Genomic DNA, 18,271 nt, shown 5'->3' with positions numbered 1-18,271 from the left:
CTTGATTTTGCTTTTAAAGCGGGGAGAATGGCACTAGGCTTATCGCACCGGGACGTCACTGCCGGAAGATGTCAGGACTGAGTTGTTACTATATTTAGGCAAAAATTGCTGGTCCCAGACTCAGTGATCGCAATGAAAATTATTATTTTTTAGTTTTTTTACTGATTAACGTCAAACTCATTGAATTACCGCGAACATATTAGTTTTAGGTACAAATAATGATCTATTGAACATTCCTTGCTGACCGGACTTTTCCTTGAAATAAAGTCGACTGATAGCTTTGCTATAATTCAATTCAGTTTATTTATATAGCGCCAATTCACAACATGTCATCTCAAGGCATTTTATAGTTCACCAGATTAGGTCAAATTGTTGCAAGTTTTCTATCAAAGGAAAGCCAGCTGATTGCATCGACTCATTGACCCAACAGCCATCCCTCACACCAAGCATGCTTTAGCTTCCTTACCAGACTGTCTGTGTTCTGCGATGAAAAATATTTCTAACCCCTCCTTGCCTTATCTGTATTAGAAGAGTGTAGTAGCAATAACACAGTATGCAGCAACAGGTAAGCAAGGGGCAGAACTGTGTGACTCCGCTCCTTACAGCTGGAAAGAAACAATCAGGTCACTTGGGGCAATTTCTCTGGCATGTTAAGAAAATAACTTCATGGGATAATAACAGTTATTGGTCCTTCACAATTTTTCAACATTTTAACAAGTTTATAAAACATACTCCTTTTGGACAATCTCCCTAAAAGTTTACAAAAGCTGTTTAGCTTTCCGCTTCCAGGTTTTTATTGTAGCTTAGACTTTGTGACTATTGTAAGGTAAACTACTTACATACAAACTTTCCATTCTAAAGCATGTTAAAAGAAAATAAACTACCCTAACTGTTTTTTTTTTAACCTTAATATGTTCAACTTTCTGTCTGTAAGTCTTAGTAGGAGGTATGAGAAGGAACCATCTTTCAAACATCTCACCAGAAGTATGCAGCAATGCCTGCAGGCTGAAAAAAAAGCTCCAGGTGTTTTAACCTTTTAATAAACTATTTTTTGAACATTTAAAGCTTGCAAAGAGGAATGTTCCTCAGTGTCACTTTTAATTCAAACCCCCAAGTAAATAGCTATAGTCTCAGATGAAAGTTCTTCTCTGCTTTCTGATCCATTTTAAAAAGTACAGCGTATCTAAAAAATGGCCCATTTGTGATTTTAAATAGGAATTTAGTGGCAATAGGTGTGGCCCTTGTAGTTTTGTCAAAAGCAATTATCCCATTATGTGTTTCTTTTCAACCAAATGAATGGACTTAAAACAAAAGTTATGTTTTTTTTATCAGATTTTGTCTGTATTAGAGTATGCAACTGCTTTAAAAGATAAATGTGCTTTAAGCCTTTTCACTCAATGTTTCAAAATGTGCAAATACAAAAGCAGGATTCTGAAAGTCTTTTGTTTCTTGCTTTTTGTCTGAACTTGGACCCTCTTTACCTCCAGGACTGAAAAACAAAGTTAAACAGAAACATTTTATTGGACCGGCTCAAATTTCCTCCGTGACCAAAACAATTTGGCAGGAGACTCAGTCAGACTCGCACAGAAAGTAAACAGTAACGGCAGTTCCTGGTATTTGCAACATACAGCAAATATTTCAGGATGCAGATACTGTTTCATATCGCGCTCTCATCGAAGCACAACAAATGCACCCATGCTGCAGTGATTATCAAAACACTCTACTCCAAGTTTTATTTAGTTCAGTGGAAAACTGGGGGGATTGGGGCTAAAAGAGCTAATTATAAGTGTTGGGTTCAGGTTGGAAAGTCCGTTTCTGGGGGGGTTTTCGGAAAGGGGACAACAAGGGTGTGGCGGCATCTCATGTGGTTTATCCACCTCAAGCCCTCCGGGCTCATGCCAGCAGTCCTTTCTCTGCTGTAATAAATTGTGGTGGGAGGGGTCGTGATGAGTGCTTTCTTTCCCTCTGAACTCCTTCTGTTTGTGTAGTAGAGCTCAACTCTTTTGTTTCAAACTTGTTTTTTTGTGTCAAATTACCTTCACCAAGCCTGCCCATGGTATGGAGAGACTAAAGAGCTGGATTTGTTTTGTGTTATTTTGCGTTTTATGCTATAGGCTTTGCAGGTACATGCAGAGGTATGCAGTTTTTTTTCTTTGTTTTTTTTTTGGGATCAAACTCTACATTGAAGTAATACAGAAGAGGTTTGGTACAGGCTAAAGCATTGTGTTACCAACCCTGCAGCAAGTTGGAGAGCAAAAAGGAAAGAATAAACCTCTCCTTCTATAGCAGACCCAGCTCATGTTGTCAGCTTCATTTTTCCTTTTTTCATTCTGAACTTCCCCACCAAGAGACTATAAAGGATTGTTTTATTTTACTTTATCCTTTTAAGCAATAAGTGACTAACGAGAATCCTGGTTTAATCCAGACAAGAGGAAGAGCTTTGACCATCTGTTGTGGCGAACCTGGGAGGGTTGGAAAATAGGCAGTAGATTACTGACGATCGGAAGGATTAAAAGCTGAAACTTAGTTTGATGTCGGCCTGTGTTTGCATTCAAATCGCCTGTGCACCTCTCAGTGCAACTCATTTGTTTTGCTGAAGGGATTACAGTAAAAATCTCTGTCTCTTTATGCATGTCTGGAGTGTTTTACTTGGGTCATGGCCAAGCGCCAGACTCCTGAGCTCTCAGCTCCTTTAAAGTGCCTTATAGAAGATCTTTATCTGTTTAGGGGGGCAATTAGTTGGTAAATTGGTTAAAAGACGTCCACGACAGTAACACATTGCCGCTCATTCTGTTCACTCTGTCACTTCCTATTATAACTATTAGTAATCTTGAATAAGTACTAAAAGAACTTGTGAACTTAAAGAGCAAGTGTTTTCTACTTAGTTTTCAATCACATTCATATTGCCAAAATTGTGGACTCAAATTTTATCTTCCAAAATAAAAGTGCATTTACTAAAGTAACGGCATAAAAAAATCTTTTTACCAGTTGGTTTTATTTATACAATGACTAAGAATATTGATCACAAAATAACTTGATCGATTGGCCCTTTATAAATTCAATTCAGTGTATTCATATAGCTTCGGTTCACGTGGCATCTCAAGACGGAGGCAATTCAATCAGATTGGTAAAAGGATTTTTTTTTTTTTTTACTTTTTATTTTCAATAACAAATTTTATATCAACACATACATATGTCCACCCTTGTCACATCTCACAATTCACATCTTAATATCTGATTTTTATAGATCATTTTAGACCTTTCACTTACATCAGGTATACAGGCTGTCTATTCCAGCTCCGTTAACAGTTATCCAGGGGGTATTGATGGAAAAAATAACAAAAGGAACCTCCAAAAAGGACAAATAAAGATGCATTTTCTTTAGATAGACATTAGCCCATTTAAGAGAAACCCATATTCATTAACAACATCCATGGATTTATAAGTCACAATGATTACAGTGAAACGTACAACAGTAGGCACACTGGGAAAACAGATTAAAGTAATAAAAGCACATGATACAAGATAAAGTCAAGAGATACACAATCTAATAAAAAAATAAATAAAGGTTAAAGGATTTTTTTATCTAAGGAAAAGCATGGATAGATGGATGGATGGATGGATGGATGGATGGATGGATGGATGGATGGATGGATGGATGGATGGATGGATGGATGGAAGGAGGGATACAGTGAGGAAAATAAGTATTTGAACACCCTGCTATTTTGCAAGTTCTCCAACATAGAAATAATATATAAATATAATATAATATATGATAATATAAATATTATCATAGATATTTGACATGGAGTAGGTTGTTGAGAAATTCAAAAGCAGGCTTAGGTTATGAAAAAAGTATCTCAAACCCTAAAGGTAATAGAATATAATGGGATAGAATAGAAAATCCCTTTATTGTCCCACAATGAGGGAATTGTGGTGTCACAGCAGCAAAAGATTATTGCAAAAGTGGTCACAGAGATGTGGACCTTAAAAAAATACATGGAGAAATTTGAATCCCTCATCCGATAAATAAGTTAAAGACTATATGGCACAAAAATCAAAACCTACTAAGACTTTGCTGTTCACATCACAGCAGACAGCAGGCCTATGGTGGCTCTGGAGAGGCTGCGCAGAATCTGTCAATCGGACAGTTATAGGCCACAATTACGGCTTTAATATAAGATTTAGGAGGTTGATATACAGCCTTAAAATTTCCCATTCAAAATCAGCACTGAGGAATATACAGGACTCAGCGAACACATGGAAGAAGGAGATTAAAAGATTTAAGCCTACTTGCAAAACTCTCAAGTGGGATTGATAACCAACAGTTTGTTACACTGAACACATCGTCCACATGATAAAGCATGGATTACTTTTAGAGATATCAGAACACAGTGGAGCCAGAGTTTTTTAAACATACAGCCAGCAGGTTTGTTGTATTGCATATTCATGTGGTAGAAGGGCTTAATCAAAGACCGGACTTAAATCCAATTCAGAATTTGTAGCCAGACTTGGTATTGATGTTCACTGCAGTTGTGTTGGACTATCACATAAAATCCAAATATAACTGACATTGACGTTTGTGGTTGTAGTGTAAGAAACACTTCAAGTGGTATCAGACACCTTTTTCTGACATTTTAGGCATTCTATGGTCATTAAATGCATTCAGGTTTTTTATGTTTAACAATCTTTGTCCCAGGATAAATAATAACAAACAAAGTAAATCTACCTGTATCTCACTCTATAGCTTTATGATTTTGGGGTGTCTATAATTATTTACATACTGTCATAAAAACTGTAAAAGTCCCTGTCCTCATTCCATTTCCCTCACTTCCTCGCTCTTCATGCATGAGCAGGAAAGAAATGTGTCTTCCATTTTATCAGTTGCCGCACCCTCACCCTCCCTTGCTCCAAAGGAAGTTGGCTCTCTCTTGTTGATTTTTTTTTTCCAGGGGGCTAGATTGTCTTCTTCCACAGATAGCACATTTAGATTATCATCAGTCTTTGTGCAGTCATGACTGCCTGGCACAGCACTTAACCACGCAATTAAGTCTTGTGACAAGCAGTAACTATTGATGCTCTGAATCCTGTCTAAAAACCCGTTTCACAAATCGATTCAATCAAGCGCCGGCGCTGCGCCCGCTCTCCGTACGCCCTGACACAAACATAGAGTAAACTTGAGAACCTAAAGGGGTTTTGTCACGACAGCGCTTGCAAATGTTTAATGCATCACCGTGGGGCAGTCAGCTCTCCGTATGATGGAGGTCAGAGGGTAAAATCAGACCTGCAGTGCTGAAACGGGCCGCTCTGCGTCTGGAGATTCATGTTGCTGCAGTTATTGATGACTCAGCTCGCTACTGAGCACAGCTTCTAATTACTGCATGACAGATTTCTATCTTCACATGAAAGCATTTCGTTCCCTTTTCTGTGTCAAAATTCTTTCCTCTCGCCTCAAACACAGTGGGATCATTAGACTCAGAGCTTCCTGGAGCACCAGAAGCTGTTCCAGTGCAATTCACAATAATAAAGTCTTACAGCTGCAACTAGAGCTAATCAAATGCACTGTAATTTACTTTGTAAATTAAACTTTGCCTCTTTTGGGGGAGGGGTGATAATAGTAATAAAATAAAAATTAAGGTCAACTTCTTTTTCCTCAAAACATAAGCTAGAGGGCCATCCTGAGTCTGTTGAAAAAACTAGGAAGTATTCTTTTTGGTCAGAACAAGAACGCAGCATTATTTCAGTGTGGGTGTAAGTGCAGAAATCCAAATGCAAAATTATGTTGGCAGAAAGGCTTAAATAACCTCAACCGGGGTTTTAATGTGTTTCTGTTTAGTAGGAAGTTGTTTTCTATAACAAAAAAATAAAAGATTTCTGCTTGGGTTATATTTTCTTTATTTTCTTCTCAAAGAGGAGGCCATCAATCTGTGGGTGGTTCTCCTTTTAAAACTCCTGTCGTTTTAAGGTACACAGGATGACACTGTGGCTCCGTAGCATTTGCACTTTAATACATTTCAAGCTGATCGTGACTCTTAAGAGGGACGCATGCAGCTCTATTCATAGGGTGGTTTTACATGTGCACATTAAACTGTCTGCAGTACTGATCTTTGAGTGAAACATTGTCAGAGCGCGAACATGGATAACTGTAGGAAAGATTTACTAAAAATAATTTATACTCAGAAGGTTAGGCATTTTATTGATGCTTAAAATGGATCCCATTATATGTAGTACAAAAAACCTGACCTTCAATTTAAGTACATTAAAGTACAGTCACTAGATCCACAATTAGATTATTGATATCCCTACATATCCTCTAAACAAATAAAAACTAGAGCTCAGCTTCAAGTTACCAAAGTGTTGAAGGATTTCTTATAGTAATCCAGGATTTCTTATATTCTCTTTTGTTGAATGGATCACACAGATGGCAGTTTCGTCAGCTACTATTCTAGAGAAAGTGAAAATATCATTAATGTAAAGTAGATGTATTGACCTTTTACCAGGGGACGTAATGAGAGCTCGTAGCACAAGATCTTTCAATATTAAAATTCTACAACAGCTGCTGGCAACGCTCAGATTAGCATCTGCTTTGCAGCTTCCTGTCAGTCTAGACCAGGGGTCACCAAAGTTTTTGAAGCTGAGAGCCACTTTGTGGAGACTGAGTGATACGATGAGCTTCCAATGATCTTTAAAGAGGAAGAGCCAGAGTATACCTAAAGTTCATATAAAATAAATAGATTTTAAATTCAGGCTGTTTCTTTTGCTATTTTCAAGACTGACTGACAAAAGAGCAACAGAATAAAGTGATATGTAGACGCAGGTCACTGATTTTTGCTCTCCTTGAGTTTTCCTATTTTTAGAAGAGGCTCTGGGCATCTCCTGGGGTTCTTGAGGGTGCCGTAGTTCCCACAGGCACCGCATTGGTGATCCCTGGCTTTTTGACATCTGAAATATTTCTATTCTCAAACTAAACTCAGTTATTTGACACTAAACAAAAACATTTTGATACATACTTTGGGATTAATTAAATCTTTGATTAAAAGTTAAGTTTATTTAGATTTCAGTCTCATGTTCCCCATATTGTGGTACCAAAACCTCAGATGATACCTGTGCTCTCTTTGAAAGATATGTTGAAATTCAGAATTTTTATGAATTTTTATGTTTATATTTGAAGACATTATTTTATCATGTATTAAAGAGAATCGTATAGCACAATGTATGAATTATTTCGTTAGATACAAAGACTCAGAAAACATGTTTTTTCAAAAGCATTTTTTTTCTTAAGCTTTTGTTATTTTTAAAGTACAAGGCGACCGGTTTGGATTTAGTGTCCAAGGTTGGTTAAGCTTCTCCACTCGGGGTTGCAACTCCACGTCCCCCTCTAACAGTTTTTCCAACCTCAAGCAGGACACCTCTTTTTACATACCGGTATTAAAGCTGCACCTTTTACACACTCCCGGAGAGATTGTGTTTTTCCTTTTGTTTTTAGGACATCAGACTACAAGCTGAGAACATCCAAACTTTGAAAAGCGTTTATTTTGTAACCACTGTTCTACACTGATTACAGGTTTTTAAGATTTTTTCAAAACTGTGATTATTAAAGGGGTATTAATACTTTTTAGGGGTTAATGACCAAACATTCGGCTCAAATCCTGTGTTGTTCTCTTGAACTCAACATGTTCTATCTCCTCACAACCAGTATGATGTGTGGTATCAGGGGTTCAAATCAGAGCTTCAAATAAGCATAAGCTGAGACTTGTGCAAAGTTATGATACATAGAAGACACTAAACCTTTTATTTATTTATTTGTTAAATTGTGTTTTTTCACATTACATTAACATTTGAATTCTGCAGTATGTCATAACTACAGGGGTTTACTGACAGAAATGTAATATTTTATACATAAGTATGTTATTTATCATCAACAAATTGAAATTCTCAATCTTTATGTTTACGTTGCCTACAAAATAGTTTTTATAATTGTATAGGAGCGGGTCTCGAGAAATCAGCACTACAACCAACATTGCCTAGCTTGGCCTAGAGAATACTTTCCAAAGCTGACTTCACTTGGAATGCCATGCAGTTCTGAATCCGTTCAGCAAAATTATAAAAACATTCTATTGAATTAATTTTTTACTATAAAGATCTATGTTCTTTTATGAAAGGCTTATTATGTGATACATTTTTTAGCCATACTGCACAGCCTCAGATGCTGTAAGACATCTCACCTTTATTGGTAATACAAATATTAGCCTGCTGGATTACACATGTAAGACTGTTGAATTTAGTATAAACAAACAAAATTATCTGTTTAACCACACGGTCTCCAACCTGACTCTGCCAGATGGATTTGCTCTGCATATCCATCTGGAAACCTTCCGTTGAAGTAATTTTGGGAAGGGGCGAAAATACTGGTTAGCTGATTGGCCTATGTTGGTGATAGACCGGCCAAATAAACCAATCAGATCAACGAAGCATATGACGTACTAACAGAGCGACGACGAAAACACAACCACAAGCCAGGCTACTCTTGCCGAAACCAGTCGGGAGAAGAGCAAAAACATCTTTTCCTCTGAGAAAAGCCTCCAGAGCAGTGTTTTGCTCTTCTTTCAATGAAGAAATACTCGATAGCCACGCTAATGCTAGTTTCATCGGCTGAAGCCGCCATGTTCTTTAGACCGAACTGTCGTGCTTCTCGTTGCGTCACACCTCAACCCGCCTCAAAGCCAACGCTGATTGGACGTTCGTTTGGTGAACGGCTCCAAATTTTCTTTAACGGAGAGTCTCCAGACTGATCTGCGAGTGAAACCTTGAAAGCTTGCGAGATCAGGATGGTCTCACGAGGCTACACGGTCTCCTCTATAATCCCAAATTGTTCTGAGGACAATAGCTACAGTAAGGGATGACCTCACCATTTGTGACAACAGATGTCCCTCCTAATATGTGATTCCACCAAAGACTTTGAAAAAATAATGTTTACCTCTGCTCAGATTTAGATTTTGGCAATTGTGACTAATGCAAACACTATTGTGATTAAGAAATCACTATAGTGACCATAGAATGTGAAAAATAAATCAATATATACAAAATCTAAATATTTAAAAACATATAACTGAAAACTCCAAAGTTACTTTTCAAATTGACACCGAGAGAAGCGTGATGGAAAGCAACACTGTACAAGTGAATTGCACAAGAGACACACGGCTGGAAAAGCCACGCGTTTCCGCATGGGTACATGAATTATCCTTTTTGTCCCACATTTATTTTTGGGAAACTCCTAGAGGATCACTGTTTCACTTTTATCTGTTTTCTGCACTCCTGAGGTCCTAGCATAGCTAAAGTATGTTGATTATTGAAATACTGTATTGATTGTGTATGAGACTACATGGGGAAGAACCTGACTGGTTTGCTCTGCAAGTGAAAACAAAGTAGACTGTGGGTCTACCTCGGTTGTTGCTACACAGGCACATTTGGAGAGAATGGTGTGCATTCTGATGAACCCCATGTATATCGTCCATTCCTAATGGCTACAACTTCATATGACCTAATTTCCCGTCAGATCAGAAGCGTAATCATGTCTGGTATGTTCCGGCCTTCACACTGTGACACACAATTAAATTTCCTTCTAAATATCTTGCACTGTTCGACATATTGGTGTACCAATACAACTTTTTTTTGTTTTTTTGTTTTAAAAAACAACAGTCAGCAACCGGCCCAGTTATTATTAACCAATTGGTTACATAATCTTTAAAGGTCATTGCTGCATTTTTTATGAAAGCAAGTGATAAAAAAGACCCAGAATGGTCAAATGTCAGACTGTCTAGAACGGTGCAGAGTAAAAGTACACATTTTACTGAAAACAAAATATATTAAATAAACAATAGTTTTACGGGTCCAAAATATATAAATATTTACTTATGTTGACATTAAAAGATTTAGCACCAAGTGGAATAGTAGGTTGAAGTCACATGAGATGGAGCTCAGGCATTGCCAGATCCTAGTAGCTCCATGGTAGAGCTAAAAAGTTTTTTTTTCTTGGGGTTGCATTTTTTTAATTTAAGCCCAAAAATATCTAGACACAGCAGCAAAGCAATGGTGAACATCGGTCCTGCTTTGGAGCATTAAGGTGAAGTAAAGGAAGCAAAGGGGCTCATTAGCCATGTGGAGATTGCTATAGTGCATGCGAGCGTGAGTGCACCACTTACTGATCTGGAGGGGTCAAACTTGTAGTTATAACCTTTAAACTTAGAAATATTCTAATATATAACATATAATACAAACATAAAAATATTCTACTATTGAAGCAAATAAAAATAATAAACCAGAAGACCAGAAACTTCTTCATGAGAAATTTCTTTTAAGCAGTAAGATCGTTTTTGGACTAAAATCACTCCTAATCTAGGATCATACAGTTTCCTATTTTGTTTGCAGACCAAGTTATTGTGATCACATTGGCTCTGTATGCAGGATACAAGTACTACTAGATAGAAATGCTGGAGCCAAATGCTGTTCTTTCTGTGCCTGTCACCTCTGAGAGTTTGGATGGAGGCCAATATAATCCAACAGTAATTTCTTTGGCTTGTATCGGACTGATTTTTGGTGTCAGTATCAGATCAGGATATCTCTAGAAAGATAATTATCACAGGTTTTCTTTGATAGCAAGGCACTAACAACAACACATCTCACATTGCAACATAAAACCACAGATTTAGAGACAGATCCAAAAATTTCTCCACGATTTTCCCATGGTTGTCATATTTCTTGTATAAATTAGATATTAGGGGCAATAAAGGTTAAAGCCTGTATCTTTGTGAGTGAGATATGAACGTATAGTTAAAGATAAAAAAGAATGTAGTCTGGATTGTTTAAAATATATTATTGTTATTAACAGTAATAAATTATGTTCTTCCTCCCCCTGTGTCTTTTTTCTTATTAGTTTACCTCTATTACCTTACACCACAACTAAGATTAATAAGATACCTCCTACTTCTGGGAAGAAATGCCGCCTTTCCCACTAATTCGCAGGCTGTCATACTGTGGTCAAATCTAACGATGTATGAGCAAAACCGTTAAAGAACACTACCTTATCCAGTTTTTACATGTTGAAGAAGTTTGCAGAGACAGAGTCCCACTGAGGAGTGAATCACTTGTTCAGAAAAGATATATGTATATATTTAGATTTCACTGCTAAATGGGTTAAAATGCTGGAATAGGGTACTAATTAAACAAATAGGGCTGCAATGAATGATTATTTTGCAAATCGATTAATCTGTCGATTATTATTTTGATTATTGATTAATAATTGATAGCCAAAGAATCTTTAAAGAAGACTTTTATTTCTTTTCTTTTTTTTCTAACAGTGTGCTGTCTGGCGTTGTGGCAATAAGAATAATTGTCTTGATGCCAAATAGAGCCCAACAGATTTTACTTTCACACGTGGAGCAGTAGGGCTATCGCCATGGTGTCCCGCTTGATTTATGCATATAAATAGCTTTATTATAATTTTGCAGGGAGTTTTACAGATTATATGGACACTGCAATGTAAGTAGAACAGGAAAGGAAAAACAGAAAAAAAATAGAAAAGATGAAAGAGAGAGGAGATAAAAGAGAGAAAACGATTAAACATCTTCAGTCTGCTTCATCATCTGCAAAGAGATGTAAAAAGAACAGCACAACACAACATGGTACAAGACATTCAATAAAGTAACACTTAGATACTATCGCTGAAGTATAAGTAGTATTATTTAATCTGACATGTATTCTGTGTTACCTGAAGATAAGAATATGGGGTTTCTGTATGGATTTGAATCTTATTCACTTCAGTAAAGAAGACTTTACCACATGAAATTCAAACCTTTCCAGTAGAGGAGGTCTGGATAGAGCATATTGACATATGTATTTTTTTTACAATCTTGGTATAATCACGGCTCTAAATGGGTTTCTCCGTCAGCTAAATGCCCATTTTAGAGTCTCTATACTCCAGTTGACAATTAATATATTACTAAATTAGTTGGCGATTATTTAATCGATTAATCTGATTATTTGTTTCAACCCTAGACATAACTGACATTCGGAGAAGGAAGCTCTGCATCAGCGGATAACTAGGCTGTGTTTTAGCTTGTGGTCCTACCTAACTTTCATTTACATGAAACACATTCATGTGGTCTCAATTTAAACTGACTCTGTGTTTTCTTCTCCCTTTGAGAGCGCCTCGATTGGAAACAAAAGAGCAGGCAGGGGCAGGCCACTGTGGTTTCTCTAAATAGCAAGTTTGGATTTTGCGCCAGGGAATAAATAGGGGTTAATTTTCCTGATTCATCCATGACACTTTTGACAGAGCATATGTGTGTATTGTGAAGCAGGTCACCATGGCAACAGCTGGAGAGTAAGAAAAGCTTTCGTTCCCTCTTTGAAAGCACCCCCCCAACACACACATGCATCGTTCTGATCTTTCTTTCTTTCTATCTTTCTATTTTTTTTTTTTTGTCCTGTACCTTGTCAAATCTCTTCCTCTTTTACCCTCCCTTTCTTTTTCCCTCTCTCCAACTTGTTCAGACATGGTTTGCAGAGGTTTGGGTGGGGAATGTTCAGGTATGCATTAGCACATGCACAGATGAATACACACACATACACACACACACACAGAGGTCCTGCCTGTATGCCTCTCGTGTAACAGACCGGGGAACAATGAGTCTCAAAAAGAGACTTTCCTTCAAAAGGAGCTGGAACTTTAACACTGTAAGTAAACAGTAGTCTCCCCGGCTGGGCCTCCTCTTTCTCTAGAGCTTCAAGCGAGGAGACTCGTTTTGTTCAGTCAGCTGTTTTTCTCATTAATCTCGGTCTCTGTCGCTCGTCTCTTTCGCTAGCCAGCTGAAAACATCTGTCTGTAACGGTAGGGAACCGCGGTTGTTAGAAACGTGTTAGAATCAGCCTCGATTGAGTCAAAGTTTAGTTTTGAAATGTCTTAGTTCATCAAAGTGCGTGAAAGTAATAACTAAAGTCTTAAAGATAATAAAGATCTCTTTTGTAACATCTGAAATACCCTATTAGGGAGTGGTGCTGGTGCATTTCTCCAAGATTTTCTCAACAATTTGTTTACTTTTCCCTTTCCACTCACTGCATATTTTAGCCAGGCTTCTCTCTGGGCGATACACTACATAACTACACCTTGTGTTAGTCTGGCTATATGGTCTGCAGATCATCCCACAGTGAAACCTTTCCCAACTGGAAAGCCTAATCACACGCTTTTCAGATGGAGCACCTGTGTTATCCATTTAAGTGAACTCTACAGATTCTAGCTGGGGTGTTGAACATTTAAACAATGGTCTAATGTAAATGCTACAGAGCCACCCACGCGGAGGAGTTTGTTATTAGAGGTGCAAACTGTGGAAAGGAACATATGGACAACTGGTGTCTGTTTAAATGGCTCATCACCTGAACGAGACTGGCGGGCAAAGAAACTGTAAATCCTAAAATACAGACTTATACTTGTGGTCTAGCCTAAAAGCCATTTTTGTTATTGCATATTCAACACATAAAAGCAAGTTGTTATGCTGCCTGACTGCTATTTACCGGTCTCCTGACTGCAATATGCAGTCTTGGTTTTTTTGCCACGGAAAATGCATCAATTCCTACCCAGCAGTTAGACTCTTTGTACCTGTTTTGACAATTGGCCGTTTAAAGTAATTTTTATATCTATTCATAGTCTTTTGTAAGAAATCTATTTGTTTCCAGTATATAATATTTACCAGCAGAGGTTCAAATTAGTCATTATTAATTAACAATGTAGGGATCTACCCCATAGTCAGTGGAGGAAGTGTAGTACAAATTCTTGAGATTATATACAATTGATTAAAATAAATAAATCAGTTTTTGAACTGTTTTCTACATAGCACATCAAAGCATGAATAAATAAATATTGTAATGCATGTAAACTAATTGGTGGTAAAGATTGGGAATTGGGCAAATTGAATGGAGCCTTATGAGTTTTTGTCCATGCTTACAGTAAAAACAGCCCAAACTGTCTGACATTTAAAGTGTGGCATCTTTGAACTACTTTTATTCACGATGTTTAGTTAGATTAAGATCTGGGCTTCTGAAAGAACTTTTAAAAAGTTGAATATTTTCAGCTCAGCCTTTGAGATCTGACTGGGCCATATATACAGTTTGAACCTTTTCTTTGCCAGTTTCAGCAAAGTAGCCCCAGAACAAAAGTTTGGCCATTCAATCTTTTACAACTTTCTGTTCTTTCTTCCTTTAAAATGTTATGGTATTTTTGTGAAAAAGGGAAGGTGATATGGCTGACCATTTTGCTTACCACTGCTATTTATGTTTTCCAAAAACACATTTTGCTTTCTAATAAGGGCCTTGTGGTATGGCTTAAAAAATATATTTTTCCTAACAATTCTGATTCATTCATATTCTTTTTCTCACTTATTTCATAATAAAAATGACAAATGACATAAGTTACTGTCAAAACCATTTATCCCCTCTGGGAGGAGGCCTTATATTAGGGGCAACAAATATCAAGCTGTAAAACATGCTTCTAAATTATATTTCACAATAAAAAACAAATAATAAATTTTGGTGCATTCTTTTTGACTACTGACGCAATGTAACAAGCAAAATTGTCCAACGTGAGATCAATAAAGTAAATCAATCAATCAATTCACACCGAAATGCGAAACCTGTAAAAAATGTGCGGGTTTAGTGTGCTTCTGCTTACCTGATATTTCACCTGTAATTCGCCTAGCGAGCGAAAACAATTCGCATGGAGGACGCAGCAACGTACAAACCTCTTAACCCTTTAAAGCCCGATCCAAGAATAAAACAAAACAGAAAATTACTTTTTTTTGGTTTGAATTCCTTATTTGCCCTTTTAACAAAATATGTAAAAAGAAAAAACAGAAATACATTTTTGATATTAATAATTTATTACTATGCGATAAGTCAAGATTATTTTTTGTGTAGTCTTCTACTGGCTGTTATCAGGTAAATCTGATTGTGTACAATAGGATTTTGAGCAAGTTTTTACCATTAAATTATGGAAAAGGTGTCAGATGCAAAACATTTCAGAAACCGTATGTATCAAATACGATACATTTGTCATTATAGGGTTAAGAGCATTCCCTACTAATCCTTTGTCATCATGATTTCTCTATCTTCCATTTAGACTGAAATCTGCTATCTACTCTGCGCTCCTTCACCCTGCGTTGTAGCCACATATTGGCTCTGATTGGTTTTTGCCACGTGGTTTAATTTCTAATTCTCATTTGTACTAAGTTCCTGATAAACATTGAGTTAATTGATTTTACAACATGAAATGTAGTGTAAAATACTGAGAGCTGCATTATCTGTCATCTTTGCTTTGTCTTATCTTTATTCAGTGTGTTGCTCAGAATGATACAAAGGGAAATCTTTCCAATAAATATGTTAAATAGCTGCTAAAGCTTGGCGATTGATTAGATATTAATTGAGGTCAAGCAGCTTGAATAATACTATAATACAAAAATAAATTTGCAGCCTGAGGCCCCGTAGCTTTAAGTGGCTCTTTTGTCCTTCCACTATTGCTCTGATTGGCTGGCTAAAATGATGTATGTATGAATAAAACAAACAAAAAAAATTGTTCTATAACTTTATTTCATGGAAACAAAAAAAATTACCTTGCAAGATATTAAAAAGTACCAGTGATATTTTTTTTCCTTTGTTTTTTTTTATTTCATTGGGTTTGAAACTTTGCACATAATTTTACATAATTTCCCACAGATATCTCATCCAGTAGAAGGAAATTAATCTGTCCTCTTTCTGTAAAGGTTTTTTGTGTTTTTTTTTTAATCTGAAAATATAGATAAAAATGATACTGCAGGTCTTAAAACATGACTATAAGTTGCCTATAGCATGTATTTCTCAGAAATTATAAGTAGTCTTCTCAAAAGGTCATGTAAAATTTGAGGCCCTAATCAAGTTTAATTTAGCTGGCAAAACTGCTATTTAAATTGCCACGGTTACACCACTGCTGTAGAAGTAACAACTAATCAGTTCTGTATTGGAATCATGTTCTCTATATTATATGAAAGGTTGATTGATTGGGGAGTTGACATTTAAAACAGACTTTAGCATCTTGTATTAGCAATCACCACTACTAGCATTATGGAAGTTTCTTTCTCTTTTTTTTTTCTTGTCAAAACGATTTAACTCTGAGATTTGCCGACATTTTCAAATTGTTAGTTTTTCATTAAATACAAAGATTGAAAGCTCTAAATAGTGAAACGAACTCACCTCATTTCACCTTCCTGTTACTTGCTGAAATTGTTGCTCTCTTGCATAGCTTGAAAAACTTGTAAATATGTCTTATAACAACCGGGGTCCATTTAAAAAGCTTTTAACTACAATTCCTTGAGCATCCTTACTGATTTTGAAAATAATGAACCTTGAATCTTCCCTCCATATAGACATCCACACCAAACAGTGTTAAGGTATTTAGATGTTTCCTGATCATTAAAATATTTGGCTTTGGAGCTTCTCGCTGCCAGTTATCAATCGTTGCTGATAAAGTAGCATTTCAGTTTAAATTAAATACCAGTCAACTTATCGGTTGATCTCTTTAGTATGTTTTTGTGACTGAACAATTACTATTCTAAACCCTTTCATAAACTCATACTATTTATAATGACCTATTTTAAGTATTTTAATCTGTTTTCAAGGGAAGCGAAGCTTTATTTTAAGGTAAAAAGATTTCATCAAATTTCCCCATGAGTGTACAGGCATTATTACTCATAAACAATATTTAAACATTATTTAGGTATAGTTACCATTGAAAAAAAAATTAAATTTTATGAAAGGTGCTTGATATTCCTGACTGTAGCCTAAATAATGAGGCATTGCATCAACTCCATGTAACAGGAGAGCATGATTACCCAGAACACTCTCCACTCCTTTCTAAACAATCTCTGCTCTTGCACAAAGTAGATATTTATCATATTTGTCATTCACACTTTTTCTGTTTTAGGTGTGTCCCTGGACCCTTGAGACAGCTAAAACATCACCTCATAATTTCCTTGTTTAATCTGGGGACTTTACCAAAACTAAAATTTACCAAGACGTCACGTTGTGTGACATGATGTCTGCCCTGTTCTACTTATGAACTCTGCTCGTGTGGATTTAGACTTTGAGGTTTTTGCCGTTTTTAGTCCCAGTGGGGCAAACACACACTGTGGGCGTTCTCCCTCTACTTTCCGTTTCTCTCCTCTGTTTCTGCTTCTTATTCCTGTTGGTCCTCTCCTCCTGTGATTACTGAACACATGCTTAGCCACCACAGAAGAAGCGGTTTTTGGGTGTGGACGATTGCAGGGATGGATTCTGAAGCACAGTTGTAAAAGAGGCCATGACACGCAATTAGTGGTTCGGTGGTCTGTGTCTGATTGAGATTTTACATGTGGCCATTTCTGGAATAGAACTGAACGTCATTCCCCCTTTGTGCTTTGAAATGACCCCTCAGGTCTGTAGAGAAGCTCTTGCGAAATCATTTGAGCCTTTAGCTGTCATATTAGATCTGTCAGCTCTTGCTTTGATTTTTCTTTTTACACTCCAGCTCTTTAAATAATATTCAGAAGCCCACAATATCAGTGCGCTATGTAAAGCCTGCAAAAGAAAAGCCTTGCTTATGCATTTTCACAGCTTTGCATATTCTCACTTTTAAGTGGCAGATCAAAAAATACTCGACTGGAAATAGTCTCTCTTTTTCAGATTGAATCCTCCAACGCACCAATCTTTTGTGAGCGTTCTTGGACGGAGTCCCAGGATATTCTTCCCAGCATTTAAATTTAATGTTGAAAACAGCTTGACTATTTTTGGGCTTAGAATTACTTAAATGACTTTAATATTAAGGGAATGTCGTCTTTGCCTTAACAGATCAAAGCTGATTTCCTCTTGAATCTTGTTTATTATCACTAAACAGTTTGAAAGAGGAAACCTTTTTTTCCCTCAGAGGGTTTTTTTTTTTTTTAGAATTGCTGCATCTTGCCTTTTTTCCTTTTACACATTACAAGTATCCACAAACGTGTGATATTAATAACAAACAAATGCTTATAACCAGCAGCTTGCAAGACTAATCCCCAACTCTTGATGGGCAGCCATTGTGTGGAGGTGTGATTTCTGCCACAAGCCTTTTTTCTTTTTTTTTTTTACTCTTTTTTTCTGGAATACTTTCTGATTTAGTAAAAACACCTCAACTGGTGTGTGAAAATGATTTCATCTTGCAGTTATACAGTGCCGA

General features: G+C 36.7%; 1 protein-coding gene across 4 annotated transcripts in view; it reads left to right on the top strand.

Annotated features, from left to right (window-relative positions):
• LOC107100541 (regulator of G-protein signaling 12-like) overlaps positions 1–18,271 on the top strand; it is a 62,844-nt gene that overhangs the window by 16,517 nt on the left and 28,056 nt on the right. The gene's annotated exons all lie outside the window — the stretch shown is intronic.

Source organism: Cyprinodon variegatus, unplaced genomic scaffold (assembly GCF_000732505.1).
Source record: "Cyprinodon variegatus isolate N-32 unplaced genomic scaffold, C_variegatus-1.0 Scaffold985, whole genome shotgun sequence".
In the NCBI taxonomy this organism is placed as follows: Eukaryota; Metazoa; Chordata; class Actinopteri; order Cyprinodontiformes; family Cyprinodontidae; genus Cyprinodon; species Cyprinodon variegatus.
Note: the sequence above shows the minus strand (reverse complement) of the source record. Positions and strands in the feature narration are given on the sequence as shown.